Source organism: Staurois parvus, unplaced genomic scaffold (assembly GCF_062004578.1).
Source record: "Staurois parvus isolate SC_StPar_1 unplaced genomic scaffold, SC_StPar_1.0 ptg000397l, whole genome shotgun sequence".
Classification (NCBI taxonomy): domain Eukaryota; kingdom Metazoa; phylum Chordata; class Amphibia; order Anura; family Ranidae; genus Staurois; species Staurois parvus.
Genome location: NW_028318193.1, coordinates 1,276,945 through 1,297,659, shown reverse-complemented (window position 1 = coordinate 1,297,659; position 20,715 = coordinate 1,276,945).

The window sequence follows — 20,715 nt, the reverse complement described above, 5'->3', positions numbered from 1 at the left end:
CAAAAAAATAAAAAACTCAGTGGTGATCGAATACCATCAAAAGAAAGCTCTATCTGTCTCAAGAAAAGGATACAAATTTCATATGGGTACAGTGTTGCATGACTGAGTAATTGCCGCTCAAAGGGTGATAGTGCTGAAAGCTGAAAATTGGCCTGGACTGGAAGGGGATGAAAGTGTCCGGACTTGAAGTGTTAAAAAAGAAGCAAGGAAGGAGATTCTAAAACTCTTTTTTTTCCTTGTAAATGTCAGTGCTAAAAATCACTGCTCCTGGCTGCATGATTTTTTTTTTTTGCATTGGTACATGTTTCCCAGGGCAGTGCTCACCTCCATGTTATATTTTCCACTCCATTGTCTTTTAGCCCTGAAAATGGGCACTTTAATTTAACAGTTTTGCTCCCATTTATTTCCATTGAGTTCGGTATCTGAAGTTTTTCAAAGTTCAGTAGCCCTGCACAAAATGAACCGAGGGCAGTTTAGGTCATCACTAATCACCAGGAAAATCTGAAATATATGCTGGTGTTTTTGGTGTAAACTCTACAGTCTGCTCTATGAATAACAGGTCTCTTGACCAAAAAGCCTTGGATCCATTATTAAGCCATGGCATTTATACTTTTTAACAACTCTAGCCTACAGAGGTAAATATATCAGTTTGCATACATGAAGGGACCCTCCTTTATGCAGGTATAACCCTAATTAAATTTAGTATTTGTTTTCTGCTAGACTGTAACCAGCCTGAAGTCTGTTTTCCTATTTCTAGGCTCTGCTGGTTCTCCCAATCTCAGTGTGTTGATTGCTCCTGCCTATTACTATGAAGGAGGTTCCAGTAATCAATGTGGGAAAGACAATCACAGAGTTATGAATATATACCTGACCAAGCTCATTTCTGAGTTCTTTGTTCCGAGGTGATAAATAGGTGATATTTGGGGCATTATTTCAGTGTTCTTTCCCTACTTTACTTTTTTGTGGAGAGTATGACTTCCTAGAGTAATCAGTCTGGGGCATGTGCTGGAGGACTAGGATTTTAACTACCTTTGTGTATCTGGACTTTCAAAAGATCTTCTTGCTGAAGAGTGTTGCAAAAGAGCTAGGCATAAGCTATTGTTCCAAGAAGAATTAATTGCTATAGAAGATAGCAAGATATCTTTGACTGTTAACAAAAGGGTCAAGAGCCAAATGTATTAGAGAGAGATCCACTGCAATTTATGGAAGATTGTGACTGCCCTTACAGGGTCTTAGATCTGCTTGGCTCATCTCCCAGTGCCAGCAATTACCAAAAAGGCTGCTCCTAAAGGGCATACAGCTACTTTCCTATTACCTGTCTTATTTTTGTTTTCTAAAATCTTAAATCCTATCTCTTAGAATTGAGCTCAGCAGTGAATAGTAAAATAATAAATTGACAAGCACCTACTTACAGTTCTCCCTACCATACAAGAAGAACTAAACCTTGAGATAGAAAAGCCTGCCACGTTGCTTAGGGAGCCAAATGATCCAAGAGGAAGAGTGCTATATACATACTGGCAGGCATGTCAAGTGGTTGAGTGCAGACCAGAGATTATGCATAGCTATGGGGTTGATTTACTAAAACTGGAGAGTGCAAGATCTGGTGCTGCTTTGCATGGTAGAAAAATCAGCTTCTAACTTCAACTTGTTCAGTTAAGCTTTGACAAACAAAAATGGAAGCTGATGGTTTCTATGCAGGGATGTTGCATGTTCCAGTTGTATAAGCAGCTAAATTCCTATTTAACCAGTTATGGACTTTGAGCGTGCTAGACATGCCCAAACAATCTCCTGCAAAGTACCTTATGTAAGTAGGTAGGTAGTACAAAGCAGGTGTCTGCACATTTACACCTCCCGAGCACGTTCCTGTGCACGCTACCATGTGACCCAATGTGCAGAGCTGCCTACAATCAGGAGCCAATCAGTGTGCTTTCTGCTTGAATTATCACTGTGACAGCAAATTACAGTGATCACTCTGTGTAACTTTTGTAAGTGTTTACAAAATATACATAGTAAATATTGCAATGACTTCAGTTCTCTCTCAGTGATCTGTATGTGAGAGAATTGTAGCTGGTTCAAGTCTGCACAAACGTCTTTGTCTTTTCCCCACACAGTGTGCACAAAACATTTTATTAACCCCTGCTTAACCCCTTTATGTCCTTTTTAGCCTCCATCACATTATTTAGCACATTCAGTTTGTAGGTGACCTATATGTCCTGTCTAATTGACATTTATAAATCCAATTTAACTTATTCATTTGCTGTTTACTCCTTCACGTATTTTTTTTCTATTAACCCCCTGTTATCCACTAGTTAACCCTTTCCTTGCTCCATTTATAAAAAATATTTTTAAATTGAATTATTTTATTGTTACCTTTTGAAAAAAAGTGTGTTTTTTTCCTTATTAACCACTGTTTTTCATGAATTACTTCCTTCAGGGTCTACTGTATTAAATAAATAAATAATATATGTGAATTGAATTTATATGTTGAATTTATTGAGCCATTAAAATATTAACCTCTTCATGCCTGCCAAACGCAAATGTGCGGCCTCCCGGCGTCTGGGCCTAGACGGCAAGGGGTTGCACATTTGCGTTCTATTAAAAAAAGATATATGTGCTGAGAGCGCATGCTCTGTGGCTCCCAGCACACGTCTGGTACTCACAGAAAGGTCAAGATCTCCTCTTTCGATCGGGACCTTTCCCGATCATGTGACCGCCATGACGGCGTGTCACGGTGGTCACATGACCCTAAACCCCGCCCCGCCCCTCCTCCCGGCTTCTGAAACCCTTAAAGGGCTGGGAGGCACCGGCGCGAAGGGGTTAATCTGACAATGGTAGAGCGGCTGTACACAGCATAAGTCATTTTGAAGGAGATCAGCATTGAGGAAGAATCTAGAGATGCATGGCTGCCTAGGGATGATTCTGAAACACTAACCAAGAGATCCTCCAGCTCTGAATTAGAAGATGAAGAGTCAACAGTTCAGAGGACCTAGAGCAGTGGAGATGTGTTCTCTGGAGTGACAAATCACGCTTCTCTGTCTGGCAATCCAATGGATATATGTGGGTTTGCATTGTGTCAAGTGTAAGGTTTGGTGGAGAAGGGATTATGGTGTGGGGTTGTTTTTCAGGGGTTGGGCTTGGCCTCTTAGTTCTGGTAAAGGGAACTCTTTAGGCATCAGCATACCAAGACATTTGGACAATTTCATGCTCCCAACTTTGTGGGAACAGTTTGGGGATGGCCCCTTCCTGTTTCGATATGACTGCGCACAAGTGCACAAAGCAAGGTCCACAAAGACATGGACAAGTGAATTTGGGGAGGAAGAACTTGACTGGCCTGTGCAGATTCCTGACCTCAACCAGATAGGATATCTTTGAGATGAATTAGAGCAGAGACTGGGAGCCGAGCTTTCTCGTCTGACATCAGTGCCTGACCTCACAAATGCACTTCTGGAAGAATGGTCAAACATTCCCATAGATACACTCCTAAACCTTGTGGACAGCCTTCCCAGAAGAGTTGAAACTGTTATAGCTGCAAAGGGTGGGCCAACTCAATATTGAATCCTACGGACTAAGACTGGGATGCCATTAAAGTTCATGTGTGTGTAAAGGCAGGCATCCCAATACTTTTGGAAATATAGTGTATGTGCCTCTTTTGTATCATAAGTAATTACAACATTATAGACTCATAGATAGACACATAGCTGAAATGTGCAACTAGAGTCTGGTCCATAGATAAACAGGTTTAGGAGCTGTAATGGTTAAAAGAGAAGTACTGCACTTATTTTTGCACTCTTGTGACCCAGAGTCACCTTATAGAGGGCTAAAGTCCACTGCCAGCTGAGTTCACTGAGCCACTCCAGACTCTAGAATGATCCTAACCATATTGTCAGAATCCACCCAGCTTCCTGATTGACAGCTAGCTCCAGCTCTCAGCATGTAGCTGAGAGCTGAAGCCAGCTGCTCATGCCCACTCACAGCCAGGTCCTCTAGTGAGCCCTAGAGGGGCACAGCGGAGGGTAGTTCCTGTCACTCTGCTACAAGAAGACTGAGACTGAGTGATCAGCAGTCATTTGCTCAGTTTCTGGGCTTAGAATCAATGGGAGACAGCTGCAGCATCAGATCAATGCTGCAGCACAGAAGTGAGTACATATGCTTTGTTTGCAAACAATGGACAGTTTACTGCACTTAGATATTAAAAGATAATATCCTGATCTGGACTAAATTTGTGGGGGTATCACTGATCAAACAAGTTAGAAAAGCTTCCCCTTCTTTTTCATCATTGACTCCTAAGCAGGAGTGATTATAAGAGTAGAGTACTGTTTGGGGGAAAAAGTGGCCATAAACACATTGTGATTAGATGACATTTTATTTGTCATTTTCTTTTCTGTTGTAAAAACAGAACAGCTCTGATCTGCTCCCCCTTCTAGAACATATCTATAAAGATGTCTTGAGTAATCAAGGGTCTGGTCTTCAAAAAACATGTAATCTCCACTTAGGCCAGATATCTGACAGGGTCTGTTAGCAATCAACTTCTACAGCTTATCACTTTCCTGAGGGGCTTGGAAGTGACCTATCGTGAAACTATAACAAATTCCTTCAGTTCTATCATCTGTGGTTTGTAGGGTATCTAAATCCATTAGGAATACAAAGCTTGCCATAAAATGTCTACCCAGAACTAAGTGGTATCGTAAAAAAGGCAGTCAGGCTTAAAGTGACCTTTCCGAGACCCCTGTCCAATTCACAATTTAACAAAACCTACATACAGTTCATAAAATCAGACAGTGCCACAACACATTAATATTAAGTATATATTTGAATGGGGAATATCATACTGAATAAATCAAGGTCATACATGACTAAGCTAGCACATACAGAAGAGGAGATAGCAGTGTCCTACCTCCTGATGACAGGCCGATATAATCTGTGTTTGGTATACCTTGACATAAAATGTAATGCTGAATAACAATCTACAAGTTTCCAGAATGCCACCTGTACATATTTGAAGATAATAATATTGGTATAAAACTGTGTGTAAGAGAGGGCTATGATACAGTCATAAATACAGTACCTTCTTATGGCTCCTTCTCAGACACTTAATTAATCAGATGGCCTCTGTAAACATCTCTTTGATACCAGAGTAAAGGGGAATGCCAACACATTTTGACAGCTCTACTTTACCATCAAACAAATAAAGACCTGTAAAGTAAAAAGAGCCAATCAAATACCTTGTTCATTAACTGAAATCTGCTGAAACAGGACTTGCAAGTATTCTTGTCTCTTTGGGGTTGATTTACTAAAAGCAAAAAGACTGTACATGTTGAAAGTGTAGTTGCACTCTGCAAGTGTAGTTGCTCCAGAGCTTAGTAAATAAGGTAATGTTTCACTATGAAAAGAATATCCAATTACAAGCAAGGGAAATAAAAAAAAAAAATCACTTTTGCGTGCTTATGATTGGATAATGGAATTCAGCAGAGATTCTGCTCATTTACTGTTCTTGCAAAGTACACAGTCTATTTGCCTTTAGTAAATCCAACCCTTTGTTTCTTTGTAATATATTTTTTGTAAATATTTTATTTGCACCATTTTTATCTTTTAATTAATAAAGTATATTTTGAAAAGTGTTAAAACTCTAAATGCACTAATGCAAACTCAGTGAATCCCTGTCTCTTGAAGAGCACTACTGTCAAGTCCAGTGCTACCACTAGGTGAACTAAGCAGCCGCCTAGGGCACACTGCTACCTAGGATACAGCCACGACCGCTGGTTTCCCTACTCACTGCCAAGACCAGATCTAAAAGGGGGGGATTTGGTTAAGTGGGATGATTTTATGCTGGGAAGGGTATTTTGGAAGGGTTTTAGCTCGAGGAGGGACTGGGGGGAATTTGTCCTAGCTGGGGGAGGGGATCGAAGATAGAGGATTGATGCTGGGAGGGCGGATGGGGGGGATTTTTGCTAGGAGAGGACATCGGAGAGATTTGTGTTATGAGAGGGGATTGGGGGTGGAATTTGCACAAGGGGGGAGTGGGAAATTTGTGGTAAGAGAGGGGGATATGTGCTAGGAGTAGGAGGGAGGTTTGGGGGGGCATTTGTGCTAAAAGGGTGGAGGGGGGATGTTTGGGTAAGGTGTGAGCATTTTTTGCTGGAAAGGGTAATTTGAAGAGGTTTTAGCTAGAGGATGATTTGGGGGAATTAGTCCTAGGCAGGGGGATTGCAGGAAGAGGACTGGTGTTTGGAGGAGGGATTGGGGGAAATTTGTGCTAGGAGAGGGGATTAGGGATTTGTGTTAGGATGGGGGATAGTGGGGGAAATTTGTGCCGAAGGGATTGGGAGGAATTTGTGCTAAGAGAGGGGATTGGGGGGATTTTTGCTAGAAGAGGGGATTGAGGAGGAATTGGTGTTAGGAGAGGGGATTGGTGGGGAAATTGTTCTAGGAGGGGAGATTGGGGGGGGGGAGGTTGTGCTATGAGGGGGGATTTGGGTGGGGAGGAAGGATTTGTGCTGGGAAGGGTAATTTGGAGGGGTTGTACTAGGAGAAAGAAATTTAGGGGGTTTTGTGCTAGGAGACAGGATTCAGGAAATATTGCTAGGAGGGGGGGATTTGGGTGAGAGGGTTGAACTTTTGAGGGGAAAGATGGTGTGTGCTAGGAGGGGCAAAATAGAACTGCAGGTGTACAGGTGTGTGCACAGATGTTAATTTTTCATAATTGTTATTGCTAATACTGTGAAAGTTTCTGACTTTTCTGTAAAAGTCGGTGGTGGCAGTTTAACCACAGTTTTACTTCAACAGGGCAGCCGCTCTATACCACCATTTGTAGATGCTATAACTTTCACACAAACCAATTAATATACACTTATTGGGATTTTTTTTTTACCAAAGACGTAGCAGAATACATTTTAGCCTAAATTTATGAAGAAATTATATTTTTCTCATTTTTTATTGGATATGTTTTATAGCAAAAATTAAAAAAATAGAGTTTTTTTTAAACGTTTAGTCTTTTTTCATTTATAGCACAAAAAATAAAAAAACAGCATTGATCAAATACCACCAATAGAAATCTCTATTTGTGTGAAAAAAAATTATATAAATTCCATTTGTGTACAGTGTTGTATGACCGAGGAATTGTCAGTTAAAGTATGCATCGCCGTGTAGCAAAAAATGGTCTGGTCATGAAGCTGGGTAAATCTTCTGGAGGACAAGTGGTTAAACAGTTATTTGCTTTTTTAACTCAACCCAGGACAATCATTCTCAGTGTGTTTGCACCTAGATTATGGTCCACCAAAATCTTTGTGCAGTGTGAGGCTGAGTGGCATTGTTGCATAAGTGACAGCGCAGTGTGAGGTTGACCAAACTTTTGTCACAAGTTGGCGAAAAGTCCAGGGGTCTGACACTGGCACTTGTCATATCTACCACCAAGGGGCTTACTATCTTAAGTCCCTATCTCACATGAATACAAACTATTGTTAATTTGGAAAGGAGCAAATTAACACACCGGCTTTTCTTTGCAGCGTGGGAGGAAGCCAGAGTACTTAAAGGAAACTCACACAAGCACAGAGAGAACATGCACGCTCCATACATTGTCCTGACCAAGAAATGAACTAAGCACCACAGTGCTACAAGGCAGAAACACTAACCAGTAAGGCAATGTTATGCCAACTCATATTTTTTTATTTGGATGTGATGTGATGTAATTCAAGTTAATTAATTATAAGAGATTTACATTCTTAACATATGGATTTCTCAAGTGTAGTTACTATAGATTGTTGGCTTTGCAATGACAGATAAAACCACAAGTTGTCTTGTGAGCTACATACTGTGTAAATGAGCCTCAAATGTTGAATGCATTATTATGAAAAACTATAGTTAAATGTTTTTGTGAATTGCGAGTTGCTTCACTACAACTTATAATGTATATTTTAGTGGATCTGGAGAGCTATCAAAAGTAAAATATCATTGATCAAAAGTTTTAAAATGATAACAGACCACTCTGCAGAGGAATTTAAGCTGCCTTTACTCAAAGCTGACACATTCTTGTAATCTCCAAATGCTTTCATATTGAAATCTGACTATTTTGAAAGTTCTTTGATGGCCTACAAAGGCACTGCAGAATATCAGTAAGAACTAGGCCTATTGCTGTGTGCTTTAGTCATCCATTAACTTAATAATATGAAGAAAGCATGGAGAAAATGTGTAGAATAAGCAGAAAAAGAATAGAAGCCCTGACAGAAGTCGGATGACACAGATCTATCTCCTTTGTTGGATTATCTTCAAATGAATGTCTTGAGACTGCTTTAAAAACTTGCTGGAAAAAAGAGACCAGAAAAAGTGGTTCATATTGTTAAACAAATATGTAGGATGTCTGCTCTTACATGCAGAACAGGAGAGGAAATTACTTAACATACAGTCTTATCTACCATGAACATCATGAAGTCCAACCAAACTAAAGATTCACATCCCAAAAAATGTACTCAAAGAACTTCAATCTGATGCTTAGTGCTGGAGCTTTTTGAAGCCTTTTTTTCTTGGGTTTTGAAGAGATCACACATAAAAACAGGATGTTTAAGCAGACTTGCACAAACAGCAGTAACCTCTAGTTTTTTATATGTACAGTACATCATGCAGCATTATGTTATAGTTCCACTATAGTTGCACAGCTTTTACCACAACCTCCAACTATTGGAGAGGTCTGCCTTGGCTCTTGCATTGAGGAATTGGGTCCCATAGGACTACCCTAGATCCTGTTCTAAAGATAATAATCATTCATTTTATCATTACAGATGTTTATTGCTTTCCAACTCTAATAGTTTCACTTGAAAACATTAAACAAGTAGATGATCTCCCAATTCTAGGCGCTGTAGAGATATTAATATTCATGCTGACATTTCCAAAGTTTCTGGCATTTGCAACATAAAATCTTAAAACTGTACCAGTTACAACATAATATTTGGCATCAGTTCTTAGATAATTTTGATAAAGTGCCTGAAATTGATCCCACAGGCCCAAAACCAAAGAGTTTAGTCGTAAATAGTGTTTTTATTTTTTATTTTAATGAAAAAATAGCAAACCCCCAAAGATGCAAGCAGCAGTAGTACCGGCTGGCACCAATTATGAGTGGACCTGATTTCTTTTTATACTATACTACATTGAGACCATTCTCCATACATTGCAAACTTCCAGCCTTGTGTCTATTAAATTGAAGATGAGCTTCAAAAACAGTGCATCCTCTATTGTGACAGACAGCAAATTGAGCATAACCATCTGCATGAAGCACAGATACATACAAACATAAAAGTAACATAAGTGTTATTTAGTCTATGGAGCCATTAGAGTAAAATGACATACACTATATTGCCAAAAGTATTGGGACGCCCGCCTTAACACACACATGAACTTTAATGGCATCCCAGTCTTAGTCCGTAGGGTTCAAAATTGAGTTGGCCCGCCCTTTGCAGCTATAACAGCTTCAACTCTTCTGGGAAGGCTGTCCACAAGGTTTAGAAGTGTGTCTATGGGAATGTTTGACCATTCTTCCAGAACTGCATTTGCGAGGTCAGGCACTGATGTCGAACAAGAAGGCCTGGGTCGCAGTCTTCGCTCTAATTCATCCCACAACGGTGTTCTATTGGGTGGAGGTCAGGACTCTGTGGAGGCCAGTCAAGTTCCTCCACCCCACATTTGCTCATCCATGTCATTATGGACCTTGCTTTATTCACTTGTGCGCAGTCATGTTGGAATAGGAAGTGGCCATCCCCTAACTGTTCCCACAAAGTTGGGAGCACGAAATTGTCCAAAATGTCTTTGTATGCTGACGCCTTAAGAGTTCCCTTCACTGGAACTAAGGGGCCAAGCCCAACCCCTGAAAAACATCCCCACACCATAATCCCCCCTCCACCAAACTGTCAGGAAACTAGAGCAGCTAATGCTAATTCTTCTGCACCTCATACTAATTCTTCTGCAGCTCATGCAAATTCTTACATGGCTGAAAAAAGTCAAAAGTCCATCCAGTTCAACCATAAAAAAAAAAAAGTTAGAATCCTACACCCACAGTTGATCCAGAGGAAGGCAAAACACCCAGCAAAGCATCATCCAATTTGCTCCTGCATGGAAAAAAAAATCCTTTCTGATCCCCCAAGAGTCAATCGGATATTCCCTATTCTTCTTCAGCTAATGCTAATTCTTGTGCAACTACTGCTCATTCCTGTGCAGCTAATGCTCATGAACACAGACAAGCCCAGGCTAATATCCAGCACGCACTGACAGATAGGCGCATTTCTATGTGTCAGCCCACATTTGCGCACACGTCTTCTTGCATTGGTGCCAAGCTGCCTATTTGAAGGAGACGCTGCTGTGTACTAATCAATGGATGTTCTTCAGCTTCCTGTGACCCGTGTTCCAGTGTTCCTGTTTGTACTGATTGATCTTCTGTTGCTTGCTCCTGCCCTTGCTCTGTGGATTAGGATTCTGACCTGGGCTTGCTAACCTGGTACTGATTCCAGCCTTACTCCTGACCACTCTGCTGTCCCACTGTCTATTACCCTGGCTCACCTTGACTACATCCCTGACTGTGACAGTCACCTGTTATCAATCTGTCAGCACCTGTGATTCTTTGAGCCTTGTACCTCTGTCATCACGACCAAAGCCGCAAGGAAAACCCTCTTGTCAACTCAGCCTTCAACCAAGGTACGTGACACAAACTTTACACTTAGCACAATGCAATCAGGCAAGTACAGTTCTCCTTGCAACTGCCAAACCCAGGCAGGTCTATCGGATTGCATTACACTTGGTGATGTCAGGCTTGGACTCAGCTGCTGGGCCATGAAAACCCTCTCTATACACTGTTATTGTGCTAATCTGAAGGTCACATGAAGTTTGAAGGTCTTTATCTATTAACTCTGCAGACAGTTGGTGACTTCTGCATACTGTGCGCTTTAGCATGCACTAACCCCATCATTTTACGTGGCCTACCACTACGTGGCTAAGTTGCTGCTGTTCCCATTTGCTTCTACTTTGTTATAATACCACTAACTGTTGACAGTTGAATATTTAGTATCAAGGAAATTTCATGAATGAACTTATTGCACAGGTGGCAACCTATCATGGTACCACGTTTGAATTCACTGAGCTGCTGAGAGCGACCCATTTGTTCACAAATGTTTGTAGAAGCAGTCTGCATGCCTAGGTGCTCGATTTTATACACCTGTGGCCATGGAGGTGATTGGAACACCTGAATCCAATGATTTGGAGGGGTATCCCAATACGTTTGACAATATAGTACATTTAACACATTTTGGGATATGGGATTTAAACTTTGCTGCTTTTTCATGGCCTTTTCATTGGAACCATCCCTTCAACAACACCTCATAATACATTGTAATATGCTTTAAAAAGGTGAAAGAATATAATCTGTGGGCTTACTATAAATAGCTGCAAAGACATGCCTTTACTATGGAGATAATACTGTAAACATGAAGAGGAGGATGCAGTATATTATTTCACTGCTGGCTCATAAAATTCATCTCTTTTATTTATATATTATTGCTTTGGTATTTGGGAAATATGTTATAAAAATTCAAGAATTATATATACAAAAATATTTATTTGAAATATAATACCCTTAACATGTAAATCAAATATAGGATTTACTGTATGTATCGGTAACAATTAATAAAGAGAGATAAGAAAGACTTCTATTTTGAGTAAGTGTAAACCCTAACTAAATAAAGTTTAGTAGTATTAACCACTTGTTTCCCACCGACTGTACATTTACGGTAGGTGGAATGCGCAGGCTGGCCGACATTCTTGTACGTCAGCCAGCCTGTTCCAGGTTAGGGGCGCACAGTCTCCTGTCCCATTGTGTCCACTGGACACAGCGGATTGAGTCTCCAAGTATTCAGCTGCTTTGAGCTGCCTAGGGATTATGTGATTGCATGATCACAATGTCAACAAATCTGTCCTGAATGAATCTCATTCATGGCAGCAGTTCTTCCTATACAGTGATGCTGTGATTGGCTTACAGTTGTCATATGGTACCTGGGCCAATCACAGAACTCTGTACCATATGATTAGCTGTAGCCAATCACAGATCACTAGTATTCACTGCTGTTATGAATGTAACCTATTCATGACAATCCAAAACATTGCTGTTACAGTGATTATCATTACAATCAAAGTAAAAGTAATGAAAGTGTAAGAGAAAAAAAAATCCCTGATCAACTTTCCCAGAGTAGTACAGTGCTACTATGATGACAATTAATAAAAAAAATATTTGAAATTGTATTTATTTTTTTAACATACTGTCACCAGTCAGTTTCCCTGATCACTATCACACCAGTCACATGATGACACTGTATTGTGCTAGTGACAGCATGTAAAAAAAATGTGAAAACGTGTATTTAATTTCTTACTTTTTAAACAAATTCTGACAAAAAATTACAACTTTAAAAAAATTACACCATGCCTCTTACTAAATACCTCAGATTGCCTACTTTCCAAAAAGGGTACTGTCCTGGCATTTTTAGGGCCTCAAGAAATTAAATAAGCCATCAATACATCAGAATTGATCAATTTTCAAATATACAGTATATACCATATGCTGCTATACGGCAGCATGGGTGCACAAATCACATATACAGTCATGGCCGAAATTGTTGGCACCCTTGATATTTTTCCTGAAAATCAAGTATTTCACACAAAAAAGGTATTGCATTAACACATGTTTTGCTATACACATGTTTATTCCCTTTGTATGTATTGGAACAAATATAAAACAGAGGCAGAAAAGCAAATATGACATAATGTCACACAAAACCCCAAAAATGGGCTGGACAAAAGTATTGGCACCCTTAACTTAATATTTGGTTGCACACCCTTTGGAAAACATAACTGAAATCAGTCGCTTCCTATAACCATCAATAAGCTTCTGACACCTCTCACCCGGAATTTTGGACCACTCTTCCTTTGCAAACAGCTCCAGGTCTCTCTTATTGGAAGGACACCTTTTCCCAACAGCAATTTTAAGATCTCTCCACAGGTGTTCAATGGGATTTAGATCTGGGCTCATTGCTGGCCACTTCAGAACTCTCCAGCGCTTCTTTGCCATCCATTTCTGAGTGCTTTTTGACGTATGTTTGGGGTCATTGTCCTGCTGGAAGACCCAGGATCTTGGACGCAAACCCAGCTTTCTGACACTGGGCCCTACAGTGCGACCCAAAATCCTTTGGTAATCCTCAGATTTCATGATGCCTTGCACACAGTCAAGGCACCCAGTGCCAGAGGCAGCAAAACAACCCCAAAACATCATTGAACCTCCACCATATTTTACCGTAGGTACTGTGTTTTGTTCTTTGTAGGCCTCATTCCGTTTTCGGTAAACAGTAGAATGATGTGCTTTACCGAAAAGCTCTATCTTGGTCTCATCTGTCCACAAGACGTTTTCCCAGAAGGCTTTTGGCTTACTCAAGTACATTTTGGCAAACTGTAGTCTTGCTTTTTTATGTCTCTGTGTCAGCAGTGGGGTCCTCCTGGGTCTCCTGCCATAGCGTTTCATTTCATTTAAATGTCGACGGATAGTTCGCGCTGACACTGATGCTCCCTGAGCCTGCAGGACAGCTTGAATGTCTTTGGAACATGTTTGGGGCTGCTTATCCACCATCCGGACTATTCTGCGTTGCAATCTTTCATCAATTTTCCTCATCCGTCCACGACCAGGGAGATTAGCTACAGTGCCATGGGTTGCAAACTTCTTGATAATGTTGCGCACTGTGGACAAAGGCAAATCTAGTTCTCTGGAGATGGACTTGTAACCTTGAGATTGTTGATATTTTGCCACAATTTTGGTTCTCAGGTCCTCAGACAGTTCTCGTCTCCTCTTTCTGTTGTCCATGCTTAGTGTGGCACAGACAGACACACAATGCAAAGGTTAAGTGAACGTCTCTCCTTTTTATCTGCTTTCAGGTGTGATTTCTATATTGCCCACACCTGTTACTTGCCCCAGGTGAGTTTACAGGAGCATCACATGCTTGTAACATTCTTATTTATCCGCAGTTGTGAAAGGGTGCCAATACTTTTGTCCAGCCCATTTTTGGAGGTTTGTGTGACATTATGTCGAATTTGCTTTCTTTCCTCCCTTTTTTTGTTTTGTCCCAATACACACAAAGGGAATAAACATGTGTATAGCAAAACATGTGTTAATGCAATACGTTTCGTGAGAAATACATGATTTCCTGGAGAAATATCAAGGGTGCCAACAATTTCGGCCATGACTGTATATATATATATATATATATATATATACGTGATTCTGCACGTGCGAGCTGTGCGAGCGCCCTACCCGCGCCGCCATTTGCGGCCACGGATGTCAATCACCGGGTCCCGCCAGGTGATTACCCATTGGCGCCTGTGATTACTGATAATCACTGATGGGGAGGAAGACTGATTTGTTTACAAACAGTCTTCCTCCCTGTCAGCTCGGGCACACTGCTGATATCACGATCAGTGTGCTTACAGTGAAGCACACACACCCCCGCCCCCTAGTAAAAAAGTACACACAGTTAACCCTTTGATCACCTTTCACATAACCCCTTCCTGCCCAGTGTTATTAGTACAGTGTCAGTGCTGTTTTTTAGCACTGATCACTGTATTGGTGTCATTGGGGATGTCAGTGACACCAAGTTAGTTCCCACCCAGTGTCAGAATGCCTGCTGCATTCCCGCTAAAAGTTGCTGATTGCCACCATTACTAGTAGGAAAAAAAAATCCTATTATCTATACCACCATTTGTAAATGCTATAACTTTCACGTAAACCAATTAATTTACACATATTTGGATTTTTTTTAGCAAAGACATGTAGCAGAATATATTTTTGCCTAAATTTAAGACGGAATTAGATTTTTAAAATGTTTTTACTGGACATGTTTAATAGCAAAAAGTCCAAGATATTGTTTTTTTCTGAAAATTGTCAGTCTTTTTTTGCTTGTAGTGCAAAAAAATAAAAACGCACAGGCGATAAATAGCACTAATAGAAAGCTCAATTCGTCAGAAAAAAAGGACGTAAATTTAATTTTCTTTTTTTACCAAAGACATGTAGAAGACTATATTTTTGCCTAAACTTATGAAGAAATTTAATTTAATTTTTTTAGGATATGTTTTACAACAGAAAGTAGAAAATATAATTTTTTATTCAAACTTTTCACTCCATTTTCATTTATCTAATAAAAAATAAAAACCCAGTGGTGATCAAATATCATGCCTTCAAACAAAAGTTCTATTTGTGTGAAAAAATTGATATAAACGTAATTTGCTTACAGGGTTGCATGACCTCACAATTGCCAGTTAAAGTAGCGTAGTGCTAAATAGCAAAAAGAGGTCTGGTCATGAAGGGGGTAAAACCCTCCAGAGGTCAAGTGATTAAGTTAATGAGCTACTTTTCAGGTAGATTGGAGCATGTTTGACAAAATGCACGTTTTACAGGTGTTTTGTAATGTGTTTTCAGGCCAAATAGCAGCTCTCCACCCCTAATCCCCCCCCCCCCACCAGTGCTAAAAAATAGGCTAAAAAATAAACACATCTGAATCTTAAATACACATGTAAAATGCTTGTACACTTCTAAACTGGTTGTATATGCTTGCAAACCTTTTAAATAAAATCGCCTGAAAACCGCTCTGCTTGGATGTGACTGCACCCTGAGAGTCTCTTTTAGAACCAGGGTGACAATGTGGCAGCAAACCAAGGAGACAAGGACAAGGCATTGTCACCTCATAACAGGAAGTGCCTGTACAGCTACCTTTATGGCAGGATTATAATTTGAATTAAAAACAATCAACAGATTCAAAAATATTGAAAATTACTATTAAAAACAAGTTGACATGTAAAAATGCTGGGTGTACTTTAACCACAGGAATTTTTTATGCTGGAGATGGGAGACAATGTAACTGCAGAGGTTATATCCTGATGAGCCACTTATGGAGCAGAAGATTAGTGCACAGACATAATTGCTCCTGTAAATCTGTGCTCCCTTTCTACACCTGAATGGTCTCTTGAATGCTTGGTAAAAGAGTTCTTGACTGCTTGGAAGCATAGCATTTTAATAGATCAAAATGGGAGTGGATTTTTATCTTTTTTTCATTTTTGTTACATCTAAATGCTGCTGATGTCCCTCCTTAACCTCCTCGGTGGTACGATTCTTTCCGATTTTTTGTGCTGAAAGCGGTACCATTTTTTTGCATGGAAATATGTAGTTTTTTATTGTAGGCTGTAATTTTTAGGAATAACTCGCTGAAATCTGTACGAACAAGAGTCTAGTAAACATTCCGGATATGATAAAACTTGAAACACGAAATCATAAATTATAATTTAATAAATAATCATAAAAAATAATAATATAATAATAATAAATTTAATTCAATAATATAATCAAACCAAAAACACTGAAATTTGAAATACAGAGGCAAATTCGCACATCGCTGAGCAAAGTCGCAAAATCGTTTTCAGTGTCTGATGACGAATTTCCCCACAAATCATTATCACTCAATTCTGCAAGTGGTTCTGATTTACTATTGCTGTTCTAAAACCGCTTTTGATGTAAAGGGACGCGTTTTGGACGCCATGGACTTTTCTAAGTTTTCAGGCAGAAAGAACAGTCAAAATGCAGGCAGGGCACAGGACAAAGCAGTAGGGACAAAATATATGTGAAATGCATTGAAACAGCAATGACAGCAAAAATGACATTTTTAAAAAATTTCAAATTTCCCGCCGTTCCGGCGCCCGTACGTCCCGACATCACAGGGACCGAAACACGGAAGCCGGATGCTGGCATCAGCCGGAGGAGATGGCCGGGGACGCTGCAGGGGACACATCGCGGGAGCGAAGGACAAGGTAAGTGCTGCAGGGACCCCCTGAGCAACGCCGCATGGTAAGCCCAAGTGTAGCTCAGGGTTACCGCTCTTGGTATTGAAATTTTACCCCGAGCTACACTCGGGAAACCCGCTAAGGAGGTTAAAAGCACTACAGTGATAACAGACCACATGTGTTTTTTTCCCAGGGTATATTTCTTAAGTGTTGCTGGCTGCATTTTTTTTATAGGCCTTATTTAGAAAATGGAGCCTTTCATTAAAGTGGAAGGCATGCTCAACTAAAAGCCCCAAACTCCCAAAATCAAACAAAATCAATGTTTTACCAAAAGAAGGAAGCATTTACTCACCACCTAACTTCTGATGCTTTGGAGAAGGGGGGAGGGGGTGACATCACCATGCCACATCGCTGACTCCTGGGATAGTTCGGTTCTGGAAATCCATCTGATTTTGCCTTCTTTCTTGGGCAGCGTTGGAAGCCAGGGCCAATGCAAGTGGTTTTTATTTTGTTTAGCTACACATAGTTTAAGACATATTTTTAATGTATCTTTGCAAGTAAATTGACTTTCGGGATATTTCAATAGAGCAAAGCTTTCATTTTCATAAAGGTCTGCTTCACAGTGGAATATGCCAGGCATCATGTGCATCAGTAGAGAAGCTTAAACATTTTCTACAAAAAAGCATGCAACTGGGTGATTTAAAAGAAGGAAATTGAGGGGGATAGTGATGAACAGATTTGCTTTGATCTGGGGTTCAGTCTGGGTTTGATTCATGGGAGGTTCCATGAACACCATCAAAAATCTGAAAATTATGAACTTCTATGTAAACCTCATTAAAGTCACTGGAAAGTGAATGTTAAAAACCAAAGAGCATAGGTACTGCCAGGGGGAGGGAGGGTGGTCATGTCCCTAAGCAAACATTTTATTTTAAAATATAATTTAGTAGCAAGTAATTGGTTTAATAAGGCATAAAGGGCAACATTAAAAATGCACAATTCCTTTAAAACACATGCTTGGGAAATGAATTGACGGACCTGTAGCATGTACTGGAAATAGAATAAAAATAGAGAGCCTTTACTAACAATGCATTAAAAATACAATGACAAGTCAATGATACCTTTAAAGATTTGGTACTATAAAAATAATATCCATACATTTTATCACAAAAAAATACAATAAAACATAAAAAAAAAAAAATTATATATATATATATATATATATATATATATATATATATATATATATATATATATATATATCAGTAATGCACTACCTAGCCCAGACTATGCACTTCGAAACCTGTTTACAGGCCTCGGAAAAAGCTTGCTCTAAATCTATTAGTTTGAACTTTAATGTTCTTATAGCACCTTTCAGAGGGCAGCAGGTCAAACCAGTGATTACCCAGACGCAAGGGATCCTTCAAAATTGACTTTGCTTTATGGAGGCAACAAATATTGGAAAAATCATCCAAAGGTGACAGCTGACATCCAATAATTTTCGGAACAGTACTAATAATTTTCTGCGGCCCATTCCTGTCTGCTACAAAGCAGCCAGCATATTACACTGAAATAAAGTACATTAATACGTTCTTGATGGAAGAGTGATAAAAAGACAAGCAGTTTTTCTCATAGGCCACTCTTCCTGCACTGAAAGTGTACTTTTTAAGGTGTTTATTTTAGGATTTATGCATTTCACAACAGAAAGACAACACCAATCACAACAGCCCAAAGTGTGCACAAAGTAAAGATACACAACTCACACACATTCATCCAATGTTAGATGTACTATATTCCATTACCTGCTCAACCCTAGGATCAAACAGCAACACAGCAAAGTATTAATGAATACTATTCAGAAAGAATGTTCCTGGGGAGTATAATGCCAATAACATTTAAGTGTGCCTGAAGGGACAAATAAATACCAGACCAGTAAGACTAAATATGAGTGCATGACTAAAATGTCTGAAAAAGATATGCAGGGTCCATTTTACAATGTTAGGATATCTAGCGGGAGAAAAGAGTATCATTGTGGTAAGCTGTTCAGAAGAGGTTATTTTTATTTATTTGTTATTGATATTTACATAGCACCAACGGTGCTTTGGAAATATTTTGTACATTCATAACAGCCCCTGCCCTTAAGGAGCTTACAGTCTAGGGTCTCTAGTTCATATTCACACTAGGGAGAAATTAGACAGGAGACAATTAACCTACAAATCTGTTTTGTTGTGTTGCAGGAAACCCACACAATCACAGGGAGAGCATACAAACTACAGGCAAGTAGCATTGTGATTAGGAGTTTAACCAATGCCAACAGAGCTGCTAGACAGAAGTGCTAACCACAACACCACTGTGCTGCCCAACAATAAGGAATTCATTTAAACTGTGTCGTCAATTTATCTGCAGTACTAATGGTGGTGTCAAACCAAGATTGCTCCATTGCAGTCCAATCCATGTCCTCCAGAGATGGAAGATGTATTTTCCAATTAAAGTATGCTGTGGAAAGAACATGTTTTGCAACTGTTTGTAGAAGATTACACAGGTCTGCAACTAAAAAGCTGTTTGATTATTTTCATCTTATTTCCATGTATTTTGGTGTGCTGAAAATAAAATATTGAAAAACCCCTAGATGTCATGATTTGCCACAACATGCAAAATTGTTTTCAAATGTATCAAATGTTTTACATTTTTGGTATTTTTTTTATATTCTGGGTTTTTAACCAAATTTAAAGCCCAAATTACTATTATTTAATTCACATAGGTGCATTTAAGATATAAAATGCCAAAAAAATCTTAAAGGGGTTGTCCGAGTTATGTAAAAAAAAAATATAGCACTGTAAATCTGATGGACAGCAATATATACATAAGCTAAGCAAGTTTTAGGGAAAAAAAAAATATTTCCTCATTTCCCTAGTTCTATTCTGGCCCTTTGTTATTATTTGCAGGTAAACAATCTCTGCCCCTCCCCCCCCTGCAAAGGGGGTGAATACAAGTGCTGCTCTGAGTGACATGTCTGACTACTGGGATACTCAGCAGCATGCTGTATGTGTAGGCCTCAGCCCTGAGTCTGTGTTTCTATTGGTAGAAGGGGTTAATCTTTCCTGAAGAATCCAATGGGAGGGAGACACAGGGCAGATAGCAGCAGCTCCGGTCAGTGTAGCAGGGCGTGGCCAGCACTGTGACGTCTCTTGTACAGACACAGAGCTGCTCTCTCTTGCAGTCCACACTTGTGCACAAATCATCATCAGGTTCTTGGTTCTAGGCTGTTCACACTTTTTCACTGCAGTTTGTTTTAGCTCGTCATTCTTCAACCTTTATGTTAAGGCTCCGCGAACGTGTATTAATTCGCCAGACAGTTTCTGTTTCATCTGTGGTGAATATATAGTGTTGAAGCAACAGCAGAATATTACAGACTTTGTGAAAAAAGTATACTTTGCATACTTTGGACTAAAAATTGGAGATCAAGATAAAGTTTGTGCGCCTCATAAAGTGTGCAAACGGTGTGTTGAGGACCTCCGAAACTGGTTCAAGGGTAAGAAAAAATCTTTCCGTTATGGGATTCCTGTGGTATGACGAGAGCAAAAGAACCATAGTGACGACTGTTACTCTTGTTCATGCGATGTGAAAGGGTTTAATTCCAAATGTAAGCATTCCCTTTCATACCCCAATCTTCATTCAGCAATTAGTCCCATCCCCCATGGCACAGATATACCATTACCCAAGCCCCCTGCTACCTTGGAAGAGATACCTAGCTCCGATTAAGGTGAAGTCATACCTGAACCAGATGACAAACCAAGTTCTGACTTTGAAGATGATACAAGACCAAAATTGTTTTCTCAGGAGTAGATGAATGATTTGGTAAGAGACTTGAATCTTCCC